The sequence below is a fragment of the Lissotriton vulgaris genome, chromosome 1_2 (genome assembly GCF_964263255.1).
Source record: "Lissotriton vulgaris chromosome 1_2, aLisVul1.2, whole genome shotgun sequence".
Classification (NCBI taxonomy): Eukaryota; Metazoa; Chordata; class Amphibia; order Caudata; family Salamandridae; genus Lissotriton; species Lissotriton vulgaris.
In genome coordinates, this window is record NC_141686.1 from 363836747 (window position 1) to 363851263 (window position 14517).

Below are 14517 nucleotides of genomic sequence, written 5' to 3' on the forward strand. Positions count from 1 at the left end.
ACTATCCCCTCGCCAATTCTGGCGACGGGGATAGCATTCCACCCTTCTAGAGGGACACGACATGTGCGTAGCCTTAACCCCGGTTAAAGTTAAACAGAGCCTCAGCTTCACAAAATGGACGCTGCCACCACAGACACAAGTCTGGCCTCCTGCTGCTGACCGAAACTCGGCAGATGGTGGCCTGGACAAAGGGTTTCCTGCCTTGGGAGGTGCGAGCACCACCCCAGACAGGATTTTGTGTATTAGGTAGGACAGGGCTGAAAAGAATCAGACATGCCCGGGGCACACAAGGTGTCCCCGTGCATAGGCCAGTCCAAACCGGTTCTGGGGCCTTCCAGCCCCAGTCCTGGCGCGGAGCTGGACAAAGGAAAGGGGGTGTAACCGCCCCCCTTCCTGGTTCCTCCCAGAGGAGGGACCTAGTAGGTGATCCACCCCCAGTTTGGGAATAAGAGGGGGAGCAGTGCCATTGCACGGCAGATCATCCCGAAATCAACTTAAAACTAAGAAGAAGACTGGACTTCGACATTCTGCTGCACAGAAGACTGAAGAAGAATCTCCCTTGTGGCCAAGGAGTGACCACCCTGTGAACACAGGTACCAACCAGCGACTCGACGTCTGCTTTGCCGCCGCCTCCCGCCGGAGACCGAGCCCAGAGCCCGACAAGAACCAGACTCCCAGACCTCTCAGAGCCCGATCCACAGTCCCTGCGAAGAAGGGACCCGTGGAGGCACCGAGCGACGTGGGACCGGACCTCTTGAAAGACACCCGACAAGCTGACTGCGCAGCTTCTGAGGCATCCTCGACGTTGTGCTTTGGGGATTGAGAACCCCCACCACCGAGCAGCCCTTGCACCGAAGATCAGCCCTCCAGCATCTCCACGATCTGCGTGGGGCCCTTTTGCATTGTGCCACTCGACGCGCCATCCCGGCCACTAGCCACGCGGCCAGCGGCCATCTTGGCGACGAACCCGAAGATTTAAACAGCAGGTCTGGTTGCTCCAGACCTACCCAAGCTCCTGTGAAAAGGAGCACTCGCTCTGACCTTGCTGGTCCGAGTGAACAGCATCTTTCAACTCCTGCGTGGCTTGCATTTGCCAAGGCCTGTTTGCTCCGATCAGGTCGCCGACACCGCCAACAGCGAGAAGCCTACGTGGGACAGCTCGTGACCGACTCCTGGACGTCCTCGACCCCGGGTATCCACGTGGCTGCAGAAAGAAGCTACCCGACAACGCCTGTTTGCACCCGACATCGCCTGGTTCCACTCTGGTTCCACGGTAGTCACTGGCTAGTGACTTTGAACACTGTCCCCTCTGCTTTCAGGTCTTCAACTCTTCAGATCCACCCTTGGATCCACCGGAACTCTTCTCATCGAGCCGCCTGCAGCATCTTTAGCTCCAAGCACCATCGACCAGCGTGACGAAACCCGACACATCTTCGACCCTGTGCACCCGCTTCCTGTGGGTGAGGTAACTCAGCTCCGCCGGTGCTCCTGCACTGGTACACATCCCAAGGGCCTGTGTTTTAAGTTTCAGCTCCGTAGGTCACTCGGAAGGTTCCTAACTTTCTAACTTTGTGCTTTTTACGCACCATAGACTTTGTATTGAGAAGTGCGTGCACTTTGAACACTGCACCCGAGTCCCGTGGGCCTTTCCCGACTTAGTTAACTCCAGTCTCGAATAGCTCCAGCGATTCCCAAGGCCCTAGGCCTCTTCACTTTCCTTTAGGTATCTCTTATACCACTTATTTAGTATATGGTTTAGGTGGCCCCTAGGGCTCATCCATATTGTGCAACTTTTGTGTATTTTAAACTGTCTTGTGATTTTACGCTTGTGCTTCTGTGCTCATAAAGAGTCCAGGGGATTTTAATAGTTAATAAATCAATATATATTTTCAATATATATCTGTGTGGTGTCCCTTTCATTTGGTATTCAAGGGGGTTGTGTATGGTATAACAGCTGGCTTCACATGCCTTTCAGAGTTTAGCCTAAGACTGCTTTGTCCACGTTACCACTAGGATAACTGGTCTACAAGGTTGAATTACAACCATCATCATAAGGGTTGCTTGGCATGGTACAAAGTGATCACTAGAATTAGTGAGCATTATATACCAGGTCAACTTCTCACATTGGTGAGCAGCGGATTGGGATCTGAGCTTGCTGTTGTTTTACCATTACAATCTTTGAGATTATCATTTGAAAGATCATACAGGTACCTGCTAGGTACATATAAAACAAGACTAGTATACTTAAGTTCTACTGAACTTAGTTGTTGTAGAGCAAAGGGAGTAGCACACCCTAGCTACAACTACTAGATAGGTTTAGTAGGTAAACACCAGTGTAGGTAGATTGCAACACATCCACCCACACTAGAGCAATGTCTGGAACAGAGGGGTCCAGTGGACTTACTCCTGTTGAGAGTGACCCTCCAAGGGCACCATCCCAGTTTGCTATTTTTCCCTTTAAGGAATTAAGACAGCTTTGTGTCTTAAGGGGTCTGAAGACAGGGCCTTCCCCTACTACAGACCACCTAAGAGAGCTCTTGGATCAGTCTGAGGCTCTAAAGACCTCTAAAGCAAACCCCACAGGGGATGCTGAAGGAGGCCATCCTTCAGAGGATGACACTGTAGACACCCCTACCCCTATCATCCTAGAAGATGAGGAAGCCTCCACCACTGGAGCTCCTCAAGTAGATGTAGAGGAAGAAGAAGAGGAGGAGGAGGTGGAAAGCAGTGAGTCAGATGATGACAGAGATAGTCAGGTGCTGGTCAGTAGACTGAACCAGGCTAACTTAAGTCAACTTGGGAATGAATCAGGTAACAACCCATTCAGACCCTCAGGTGGACTTAACCAGGGCCATAGGAGGAGGAGGCATCACTCAGGTGAATCCAATACCTCCCATGTCTCTAGAGGCTCTCATGGTCACTCCAGAAAGGAGATGACTAGCCCTCAGAGAAGGGAACATGAGGCCAAAATGAGAGAGGCTGAGCTTAGGATCCAGAGGCAAGAGTTAGAGGTTGCCCTGGCTAAGGAGAAACTTGCTAGAGCAAGACAGCCTAGAGAGAGTGGATTAGGATCCACTGGTGGCAGCACTATCCAGAAGGATAAAGACAGGTCCTTTGATACAAGAAACCTGAGTAAGATTGTGCCCCCCTACAAAGCTGGGGATGACATCCACAAATGGATGACTGCACTTGAGAGAGCCTGCATGGTACAGCAGATCCCTCAGGAGCAGTGGGCAGCAATCCTGTGGCTCTCCTTTGAAGGTAGAGGCAGAGACAGACTCCTCACAGTTAGTGATGAGGATTCTAGAAACTACATGGTCCTGAAGAGTGCTCTGATTGATGGGTTAGGCTTAACCACTGAACAGTACAGGTTAATGTTCAGAGATACCCAGAAGACACAGACTCAGGACTGGTCTGAATTTGTTGAATGTGCCACTAAGGCTCTGGAGGGCTGGTTGCTCGGAAGTAAGGTTACTGACTATACAGGATTGTATAATTTAATTATGAGAGAGCAAATCTTAAGTAATTGTCAAAATCAGCTTCTACATCAGCACCTGGTTGACTCTGATCTGACCTCCCCACAAGAATTGGGTAGGAGGGCAGACAAATGGGTCAGAACCAGGATCAGGCCTAAGAACCAGGGTGGTGACCAAAAGAAAGAGACTACCAAGCCTCAAGAGAAGGGTGGGGATAAAAGTAAGGAAAAGACTTCCCCAGGGCCCCAAAACTCCAAGAATGGGGGTGGGTCCCAAGACACTTCTACATCCCAGAAAAAGCCTTATTGTCATACCTGTAAACAGGTGGGGCATTACAAAACAGATAGCTGTTGTCCCAAGAATGGCAATAAGGAGAATATACCTCCAGGTAAGGCTCCAACACCTCCTGTCACTGTTAGCAGTGGTCCCCCAGGTGGTGGGAGCACCCCCAAGAATTTGGGTGGGTTTACTTTTGGAGGACAGGTGGACTCTGGCCTATCCAGGTCCCCTAACTCAGATACTCTTGTCTATGAGACTGGCATGGGGTTTGCCAATTTCACTGCTTGCCCAAACACTTTGAGCAAGTATAGACAGGAGCCCCTCATCAATGGCTTGAAAGTTGAGGCCTTCAGAGACACAGGGGCTAGCATCACCATGGTGGCTGAATGTCTAGTCCCCTCAAGGCAACTTTTACCTGATGCCAAATATCAGGTGACAAACATTGATGGCATAGAATCCAATCATCCCATGGCAGTAGTCAATCTTAGCTGGGGAGGTGTCACTGGCCCAAAGAGAGTGGCAGTGTCAGCAAACTTGCCTGTAGATTGCCTACTGGGTAATGATTTGGAAATCTCAGCCTGGGCTGAGGTTGAACAGCAAACCCATTCTAGAATGGTAAATCTCCATGGAAAGGTTAGTGGGGCTGTAATGGCTACAGCCCCAATTCAAGATGTCCTTCCTGAAAAGGTTGGGAGGGCTGAGCAAACCTCAGCCCCATCTTTAGATAACTTCCCTCCTGAAAAGAGTAGCAGGGCTGTACTAGTAACAGCCCATACCCAAACTGAGTCTCCTCCTGAAAAGGTTGGTGGGGCTGTGATGGCCACAGCCCAAACTCAAACTGATACATGGGTAGTGAAGCCTGAAATGATGGATCACTCCACCCAAACAGAGAGCATTGAGGAGGAAGAGAAATCTCCCTCCCACCAGACTTTAGGAAAGGATCAGCCTCCTCAGGGAACTGATCTTACCCCTGATGAAGGAACTGTCCCAGAGGTTGTTAGGCCTGGCCTGACAGAGCCTCTGATGGCAGTGGACCCTTCTCAGGAGGGACCCAGTCTGGAGCAGGTAACCTGCCCCTCTCTACCTTGCCTTACTCAGCCCAGGGCTGCAGAGGACAAGAAGGACAGTGAGACCCAAAGGGCCCCCTGTCAAATAAAGCACCCCCATCAACAGATTAGGGGCACCGAAACTAGTAGCCCTAGTGAGGTGAAAACTTTAAAAACTCCTGAGGGATCCCCCTTAAAAGTAGTTAGGGACCTCCCCCAGATGGATATTGTTGGGCACAGCCAAACCTGGGACCAAAAGGCCCCAAACCTGACCTGTCCCTCCAGTAAGCCAAACAGAGGGACCCAGCCTCCAGCTTTAGGTAGCCAGAGGTTGACCCTGAGAGCACAGTGCAACTCAGTCAGAGAAAGAAAGGCACACATGGTGGAGAGTGATTGGAGGAAGCTGAGCCCTACAGAGGAAACTCACTTCAGTACTCCATCCCAACACCAGCCTTTGACTTTGCAAAGACACACCACAGGTAGAGATTCCCTATGGTGGAGACCCTCAGATACCCTTAGGGTGAGGGATTGCTTAGTGGACCATGAGACAGGGGGTTACCAAGCCAGAGCTGGTACTTCCTTATATGGCCACTTAGGCAATATAGGCTTACCTGGTCAAGGATAGCCTTATCTCCTTTCGTTTGGGGGGGGGTTATGTAGGAAGGTGGATATCTGACTATGGTTACCCCCAAACTTTTTGCCTGGTGTTTAGCTGGTTTTTGACTTAGTTGGCCTGGGATCCTGCTATTCAGGGCCCCAGGCTGATTGCTCTCTCCTTAAAATGGACTCCATGTACCTTAGGTGCATAACACAATTGGAATTGGTTCACCTTATAGGCCCCTGTAACAGTGTACCATAGGTACCCAGGGCATAGGTGTAGCCAAGGCCTGCCAGGGGCTGCAGCATGTATTGTGCCACCCCTGGCCTGGCCTCCATATTTGACACAACTGGCTGATCACTCAGCTGGGGTAAGTTGGTGTAATCACCTCTTACTTAGGTACAGTATGCCTGTGCCTAACCCTAAACTGGACACATATGTTCCTATCAGCCACTCCTATGGAAGGCCTCATCAATCCTGGAGGCAGAGTGCTTGGAAATATGTGAGATGGTGCTCTAGCATGAGCTGAGCCTGTCTGCAGCTGTCGGGAACAACTCCCTAAGCTGTTCCGGGATATTGCCATACCATATACTCTTAAGTGCATTATAATCCTCGCGGTTAAATGCTAACTTTGGTTTGGCTTTATCAAAACATGTCGAGTAAGGTGTCATACGAATTGGAATACTATCCCCTCGCCAATTCTGGCGACGGGGATAGCATTCCACCCTTCTAGAGGGACACGACATGTGCGTAGCCTTAACCCCGGTTAAAGTTAAACAGAGCCTCAGCTTCACAAAATGGACGCTGCCACCACAGACACAAGTCTGGCCTCCTGCTGCTGACCGAAACTCGGCAGATGGTGGCCTGGACAAAGGGTTTCCTGCCTTGGGAGGTGCGAGCACCACCCCAGACAGGATTTTGTGTATTAGGTAGGACAGGGCTGAAAAGAATCAGACATGCCCGGGGCACACAAGGTGTCCCCGTGCATAGGCCAGTCCAAACCGGTTCTGGGGCCTTCCAGCCCCAGTCCTGGCGCGGAGCTGGACAAAGGAAAGGGGGTGTAACCGCCCCCCTTCCTGGTTCCTCCCAGAGGAGGGACCTAGTAGGTGATCCACCCCCAGTTTGGGAATAAGAGGGGGAGCAGTGCCATTGCACGGCAGATCATCCCGAAATCAACTTAAAACTAAGAAGAAGACTGGACTTCGACATTCTGCTGCACAGAAGACTGAAGAAGAATCTCCCTTGTGGCCAAGGAGTGACCACCCTGTGAACACAGGTACCAACCAGCGACTCGACGTCTGCTTTGCCGCCGCCTCCCGCCGGAGACCGAGCCCAGAGCCCGACAAGAACCAGACTCCCAGACCTCTCAGAGCCCGATCCACAGTCCCTGCGAAGAAGGGACCCGTGGAGGCACCGAGCGACGTGGGACCGGACCTCTTGAAAGACACCCGACAAGCTGACTGCGCAGCTTCTGAGGCATCCTCGACGTTGTGCTTTGGGGATTGAGAACCCCCACCACCGAGCAGCCCTTGCACCGAAGATCAGCCCTCCAGCATCTCCACGATCTGCGTGGGGCCCTTTTGCATTGTGCCACTCGACGCGCCATCCCGGCCACTAGCCACGCGGCCAGCGGCCATCTTGGCGACGAACCCGAAGATTTAAACAGCAGGTCTGGTTGCTCCAGACCTACCCAAGCTCCTGTGAAAAGGAGCACTCGCTCTGACCTTGCTGGTCCGAGTGAACAGCATCTTTCAACTCCTGCGTGGCTTGCATTTGCCAAGGCCTGTTTGCTCCGATCAGGTCGCCGACACCGCCAACAGCGAGAAGCCTACGTGGGACAGCTCGTGACCGACTCCTGGACGTCCTCGACCCCGGGTATCCACGTGGCTGCAGAAAGAAGCTACCCGACAACGCCTGTTTGCACCCGACATCGCCTGGTTCCACTCTGGTTCCACGGTAGTCACTGGCTAGTGACTTTGAACACTGTCCCCTCTGCTTTCAGGTCTTCAACTCTTCAGATCCACCCTTGGATCCACCGGAACTCTTCTCATCGAGCCGCCTGCAGCATCTTTAGCTCCAAGCACCATCGACCAGCGTGACGAAACCCGACACATCTTCGACCCTGTGCACCCGCTTCCTGTGGGTGAGGTAACTCAGCTCCGCCGGTGCTCCTGCACTGGTACACATCCCAAGGGCCTGTGTTTTAAGTTTCAGCTCCGTAGGTCACTCGGAAGGTTCCTAACTTTCTAACTTTGTGCTTTTTACGCACCATAGACTTTGTATTGAGAAGTGCGTGCACTTTGAACACTGCACCCGAGTCCCGTGGGCCTTTCCCGACTTAGTTAACTCCAGTCTCGAATAGCTCCAGCGATTCCCAAGGCCCTAGGCCTCTTCACTTTCCTTTAGGTATCTCTTATACCACTTATTTAGTATATGGTTTAGGTGGCCCCTAGGGCTCATCCATATTGTGCAACTTTTGTGTATTTTAAACTGTCTTGTGATTTTACGCTTGTGCTTCTGTGCTCATAAAGAGTCCAGGGGATTTTAATAGTTAATAAATCAATATATATTTTCAATATATATCTGTGTGGTGTCCCTTTCATTTGGTATTCAAGGGGGTTGTGTATGGTATAACAGCTGGCTTCACATGCCTTTCAGAGTTTAGCCTAAGACTGCTTTGTCCACGTTACCACTAGGATAACTGGTCTACAAGGTTGAATTACAACCATCATCATAAGGGTTGCTTGGCATGGTACAAAGTGATCACTAGAATTAGTGAGCATTATATACCAGGTCAACTTCTCACATATGGCATCCCCAATTCATCATGGGCAATTTCCGCAGGGATGGCTTGCGGAACTTTTAAGATTCTCCGAAAAAATGTATCTTCATGCTGTTGAAGTTGCTTACAGTCCCTAAAGCCCCATATCTCAGCACCATATAGGGCCTTAGCTGTACTGATTGAGGCATATAGTGCCATTATCTGTTCTGGGCACCAACGTCCCAATCTACGGGCAAAGCTCAAAATAGCCCCAATTGAGGACACAAGCTTGGTGCAATGGGCCTCGAGCAGGTGATTAAATAGCATGTCCCCATCCATTAGCAGCCCTAAGTAGGGGAAGGTCTTTACTTTGCCCAGAGTCTGTGGCCCAATTTTGAACACAGTCTTGTTAGTAGGTTTTTTACCGGCCACCATGACAAAGGATTTTGTTAGGTTGACAGACAAGTCCAAGTCCCCCATGAACTTAACGAATCCGTCCACCAGGAGTTGCAAACCCTTGGGGTCCTGGCCAGCAGGACCGCGTCATCCGCGTACAATAGTACTGGGACATGACGCGGTCCTACTTTGGGGGAATCAACTTCTAGGGCGGTGAGGGCACTCTCTAGGGCATTAATGTAAAGGGAGAAAAGAAAAGGGGCTAATATGCACCCTTGTCTTACTCCCCCTGAACATAGAAATTGATCAGTTCGCCCCCCCTCTGGGCTGAAACGGACCTTAGCCGTGGTGTTCCAGTGCAGCTCTTTCAGGATATTAATCAGCCCCTCTTCTATACCTAAATTATGCATCATGATCCATAGTTTAGACCTATTGACATTGTCAAAGGCCGCGGCTAGGTCCATGAATGCCATATAGACCCTGCCCCTGCCTGCTTTCGTGTACTTAGTTGTCAAGAGATACAAATTTAGACACTGGTCACTTGTCGATCTACCCTCCCTAAACCCGTATTGTATTTCTGCCAATATATGATGTTCCGCCGTCCACTCCATAAGCCTATTCAGAATCACTCGCCCCATAATTTTAGCAGAAACATCTATGAGCGAGATCGGTCTATAGCACTTTGGGTCATCCCTGGACCCTTTTTTAAATATGGGTACAATCAGTGCCGTGGACCAGGAGCGTGGTAGGCCAGATTTGATAGCGGCATTTAGCACCCTTGTTAAAATTGGTGCCCATAGATCTATATTACTTCTATATAGATCCGGTGGGGTACCATCCGGACCAGGGGCTTTGTTTGGGGTTAATCCACTAATTGCATTTATTATCTCACCTAGCGAGAGGGTTATTTTATCACTCCGAGTACCCTGCCACTCGCCCTCCTGAATTGCTAGGTGTGATTTGTTGTATAACCCTTGAAAGTGGTTGACCCATTCCTCTGGGAGGATGTTATTACTAATCACCGGGGCAGAATTCTCATTAAAACAGGGTCGATTTACAATTTTCCAGAATTCTGCAAAATCCCTGTTTTCTCCCGCCTCTCTAAGGTCTGCCCACACTTCTGCTTGAAGCAGCTTCTTCCGCTCTTTTACCTTGGTTCTGTATTTTAATCTACAAGTGGCCACGTCTGTCTTATTCCTTGGTTTAACTTTAAGACAGGCTTTTAGATCCCTTAATGCTTTGGAGCAGCTCTCATCGAACCAGCGTGGGTTCTTCTGCTCTTTCCTCAGGCCTTTGACTTCCAGCATTTTGTTCACTATGCTTGTGAGGGTTACAAAGGATTCCGTTAATTCTGGACCATCTTTTAGGGGTCCAGACAGTCTCCTATCTCTTTTCTTCCATTTTGGACAAGAGATTTATAAAACTCTTGAGAGTCTACCCTTGCCCACTTAAGTCGCCTTCCCTGGTCTGTCGTTTGGAGGCTAATTTCCCCCCCCCTTTGGGTTTGCCCGCCCCACAGGTGTGTCTTATTTCCAAAACGAGAGGGTTATGGTCACTAAAGGGGCTCCATTTAGTTTTAGCCCTCACGATTCTATTTTTGGCAACGGAGGATATTAGTATGTAGTCTATTATAGTAGAACTCCCTCTGCCTTTGAAGGTTGGTACGTATGTCCCCTCTACCTCTGGGTTTATTAGGTCCATCGTATGTGCTAATGAATGGGCTTCTATCATTACATTTAATTATGTGCCCTCCTGATTATGTTCCCAGTGAGGCCCTTCATTAAAGGGGCAAGCGTCCCAATATGGATAGTACTGAAGCAAAACTGGCCAAAGGTGACAATTAAAGTCACCCAGTACTATCGTCATTGGAACCCCCCCCCCTTCTTTAGCTCAGCCTCATGTGTAAGTTTTTCATCTAATTCACTGAGAGCGCCATTCTTTCCATCTATGGGCCCCGGATTATAAAAATTGAAAAACTGCACCCTCAACTCTCTACTCTGGAATATAGCGGATTGCAAGGTAAATGATGTCCAAGATGGTACAGTCCATTTGCCTTCTAATGTTAGATCAACATAGAGCGCCAACCCTCCTCTTGCTCTTCCCGGCCTATCTTTTTGTGCGGGCACAAAAAAGCACTTATATACCTCTATTTGGTATGGAACGGCACTGACTGCCCATGTCTCCTGAAATGCCAGGATATGAAAGCCCCGGATCTCATTCCTCCATTCAGGGTTATCAAATTTACCTGCTAACCCCGCTACATTCCATGTCAGTATATTCACTTTTCGTGTCTGAACTTCACCACTATTCGCAATCCCTATGATATGATTTGGATCAATTATTGTTTCCTTGCCAGCCCTACCTATTTCTATTGCTTCAGAGTTTGGGGTTTCTGCCATGTTTAGGGTGGCTTCATTTTCCTCCACCCCCTCCCCTCTTGCCAGTGTTACAATCGTTTCTCCCTTAACCTTCTCTACTTCCCTCAGTCATTCATTTTCATCCATGTATTGTAAGGGGATGTATCTATTTGTCCATTGGGGACCTCCCTGGTATGCTATATTTTGCATGCCGTACTCCATGGGCCTAGGGTCGTATCCCTCTATGAATCTATTTCTCCCCATGAAGTGAAAGTTTGATTGGCGTGTCATCAATTTCCTTGGGTAAAAATATGCTAAAGGCATGGTTCTTATAGTGCTAGTGGTGTTTCTATTGTCATTGGTTAATATATACTCCACAAGATTCGGGTCCCTGAAGTTGGCGATGACACAGTTCCCCTCTATTTCTTTCTTTCTGGTTCCCACCCACTGTGCTCGCCTTAAATTTAGAATCTCCCCCCCTCTTCCTCCCTTTAAGGGTCTATGAATATTTAACCAGGTTGAGATCTTTTGTTTAAATTCTGTGAAAGTTTCTCTCTGCCCTCGTCCGAGCTCTGGGACCCCTGTAAAAATAACGACAAAAGGGCTTGCTTCCGGGGGAAGGTTTACACATGAGAGTGGGCCTTGTGCTCTAGTATTGTGCTCAGTGAAATGGTGTTGATTTTTTGCCTGATATGAGGTGCCAATGTTGTCCTCCCCCGCCCTGTCTTTGAGTGTTATTTCTATCCGAGTTTTCATGTCTTAACACTCCCACCCCGTTCTGCTATTGATCGTGGCTAACACAGCTATTGGATGGTGCTGGTCGTTGGGCTGGAATAGTATTTGTTAAAGCCCCTTTACCATTTTGTGTTGTTATTGGGGCTTCCCTTGCCATGCCCTGTCTTTGCAATTCGCAAGCTATTTTATCTATCTTACTTACTAGTGGTTTGACTAAACTAGTTATAAATGTCTCCAGATTCTTTTGTAGCTCTAAAATTATAGGGTCAAGCCACCTTGGAGGAAGTGGGGCGGCTTTAGATTCTATTATTAGGACTTCCTCCTCTATATCTTTCGATTTATTGCATTTGTTATTCTTTTTCTTAGCCCTTGTTTGTCTGATTTTGTGTTGATGTTTTTTGGAAGGTGGTTTAAGTGTTATGCTTGTATCTATATTTGTAGGTGCTTGGTCCTCCGCTACTATTTGTGCACATGGGATAGTGTCTAGCGAGTTTTCACGGGCCCCTTCAGGTGATCTATCACCTTGGATTGCATCCTCAGTTTGAGTTGGTGTAAGTGGCAGGGAAGTTAAAGTCATTGATATACGTCTCTCCACACGCTCAATATCCCCAGCGACCTTTCGTAGCATTAGGTCAATGACCGTTGGAGTGGCTTTATGGATGGGTGTTTCACCAGGGCCTAGGTCGGGATTTTTTGGTTTAAGAGGTGTTCCAGCTTTACTCTTCGCCGAGCGAGTTTTGGGTTTCGTCGCCATAGTTTTACAAGTAACTATATTAATAATTCAAGCCCTCTTGCTATCTAGCGTTGCACAGTTCGATGCAGGGTAATTAGAACCAGAGCAATGTTCTGTCCGTGTTCCCAGAATGCAATTATTACAATTCCATATCCAGTCTGTTACAGTACCTTTCAGCAAGACCACGGGGGGTGGCCCGTTCCGTCCCCGGGCGGCCACAGACGGCCCGCCCTATGCCCGGGCTCAGCCCGGCGTGTCCCGCGACGCGGGAGGAAGGGCTTGCACAAGTACGCCTCCCGGCGGAAGCCCCAGCTGGCAGGCGGCGTGAAGCAAGGTACGCTGGGGATTGTAGTGTCTCCTGCCCAGCCCCTCTCGGCGGCCGCGAGTAGTTTGCGGCGGCGGGGGCAGGCAGGGAGGGCTGGAGTCCTGGAGACACAGCAACGAGATGATGGTAAGCCCCCAAAGGTGGTTAAAGTGATCCCCGCTCTGCCGAAGGAAGGGCTTGCACAAGTACGCCTCCCGGCGGAAGCCCCAGCTGGCAGGCGGCGCCCCCGTGAAGCAAGGAACGCTGGGGATTGTAGTGTCTCCTGCCCAAGTCCCTGGAGTCAGCAAAGCAGAGCTCACCCTTTTATGTAGTAGAACTCAACACTTTAAATCCAGCTCATACCATGGCACCATCCTCATTAAAACAAGTCTCTGGGCGACCTTCCCCCTTGCCACTGCCGCACTTCACTGCCCCACTGTTCGACAACAAGCGGCAACAAGCTACAACGAGGCACTGCTGTGGTGCTAAGGCTTACCTCCCAGCCTGTCGGCTCGTGGTGCGCACAAGGGAACCACCCGCACCTCCTTGCAGCTGCCACCGTCCTGAAACAACGCGGCGCAATGCGGGACAGGCAGCGAATGGCAGGCAACGAATGCTGGAGTCAAACAGCATTCAAACACTGGAACAGCAGCCGTCAACAGGAGGCAGCCATCGGCCAACAGGTAGGAGGTGGTGCGGCGGTGTGGCAGCCCGATGTCTTTGATGCCAGTGCTTGGGACCAGCACCCCGACAATGACTCGGCAAAGTTGGAAGGTCCGGGGCAGGTCAGGTTCCACCGGACCGGGTTCGGGTCAGCTCACTCATTTTCATTTTTGGAGCACAGAGCTGCAGCTGCACCTGCGGCTTCCAGCGCGGCTCATGATAGTTGTAGTCATTTACAATGTCCTCTGCTCAGCTCCTATGTTGCCGTAGTCCTTTGTTTGTGTCTTCACACCAAACGTTGTCCGCTTGCCAATCCTCCACACACAGGGGAAAAACAATTCCAGTGCAGTGAATGTATGAAGAAATTCAGTCAGTTATCAACCCTCCGGAACCACCAGTGAACACACACGGGAAAAACTATACCATTGCACTGAATGTGTGAAGAGCTTCAGTGGGTTGGCAACCCACCGGAGTCACCAGCGAACACACACAGGGGAAAAACCCTCACCACCCAGCCAATGAGGAACAGCAACAAGACTGCTCTTCAGCACACCCATCCATATACATAACACACTCCAGGGGCTTGCTCCAGGGTCAAACTCACTTTACTTTCATGTTAACAGCAACATGTTCTAAACTGGAGAATATATATTTAGGAACAAAGCGTTTATACTTCCATTAGTGGCATAATACATTTGAAACCCAATACTTTATAGATCTGTATTAAATGATACATTACCAAACACCACCCATGTATGGACATTCAAGAGCCTTTAAAAACAACACTACAGAGGTGTGTACCAGGATTTGCTTTAACATTAACATGAACTAAATTATGATACAGCAAAAACAATCATGATGCTATGAAATGTACACAATGATGGCTAGATGTTACATGTTAATAAGAAATGTATGTTTTTAGACGTAATAAAACAACAAATGTATTTGAATTCATGGTATTTGTCTGCTGAGTGTATATAAGGTGATCTTAGGTGTGATTTATTCCCTAAACTTTAAAGATAATTTGTGATGTCAGCAAGAAGCCTAGTTTATTTGGTAATAGAGGGGTCAAATCTCAAAAGCATGACTGCTTTCAGCTGGGAGTCTGGTGCAGGTGGTATCAGAGGGGACTATTCTCACCAGTGGGCCTTCTCTCAGAGTGAGAAGCG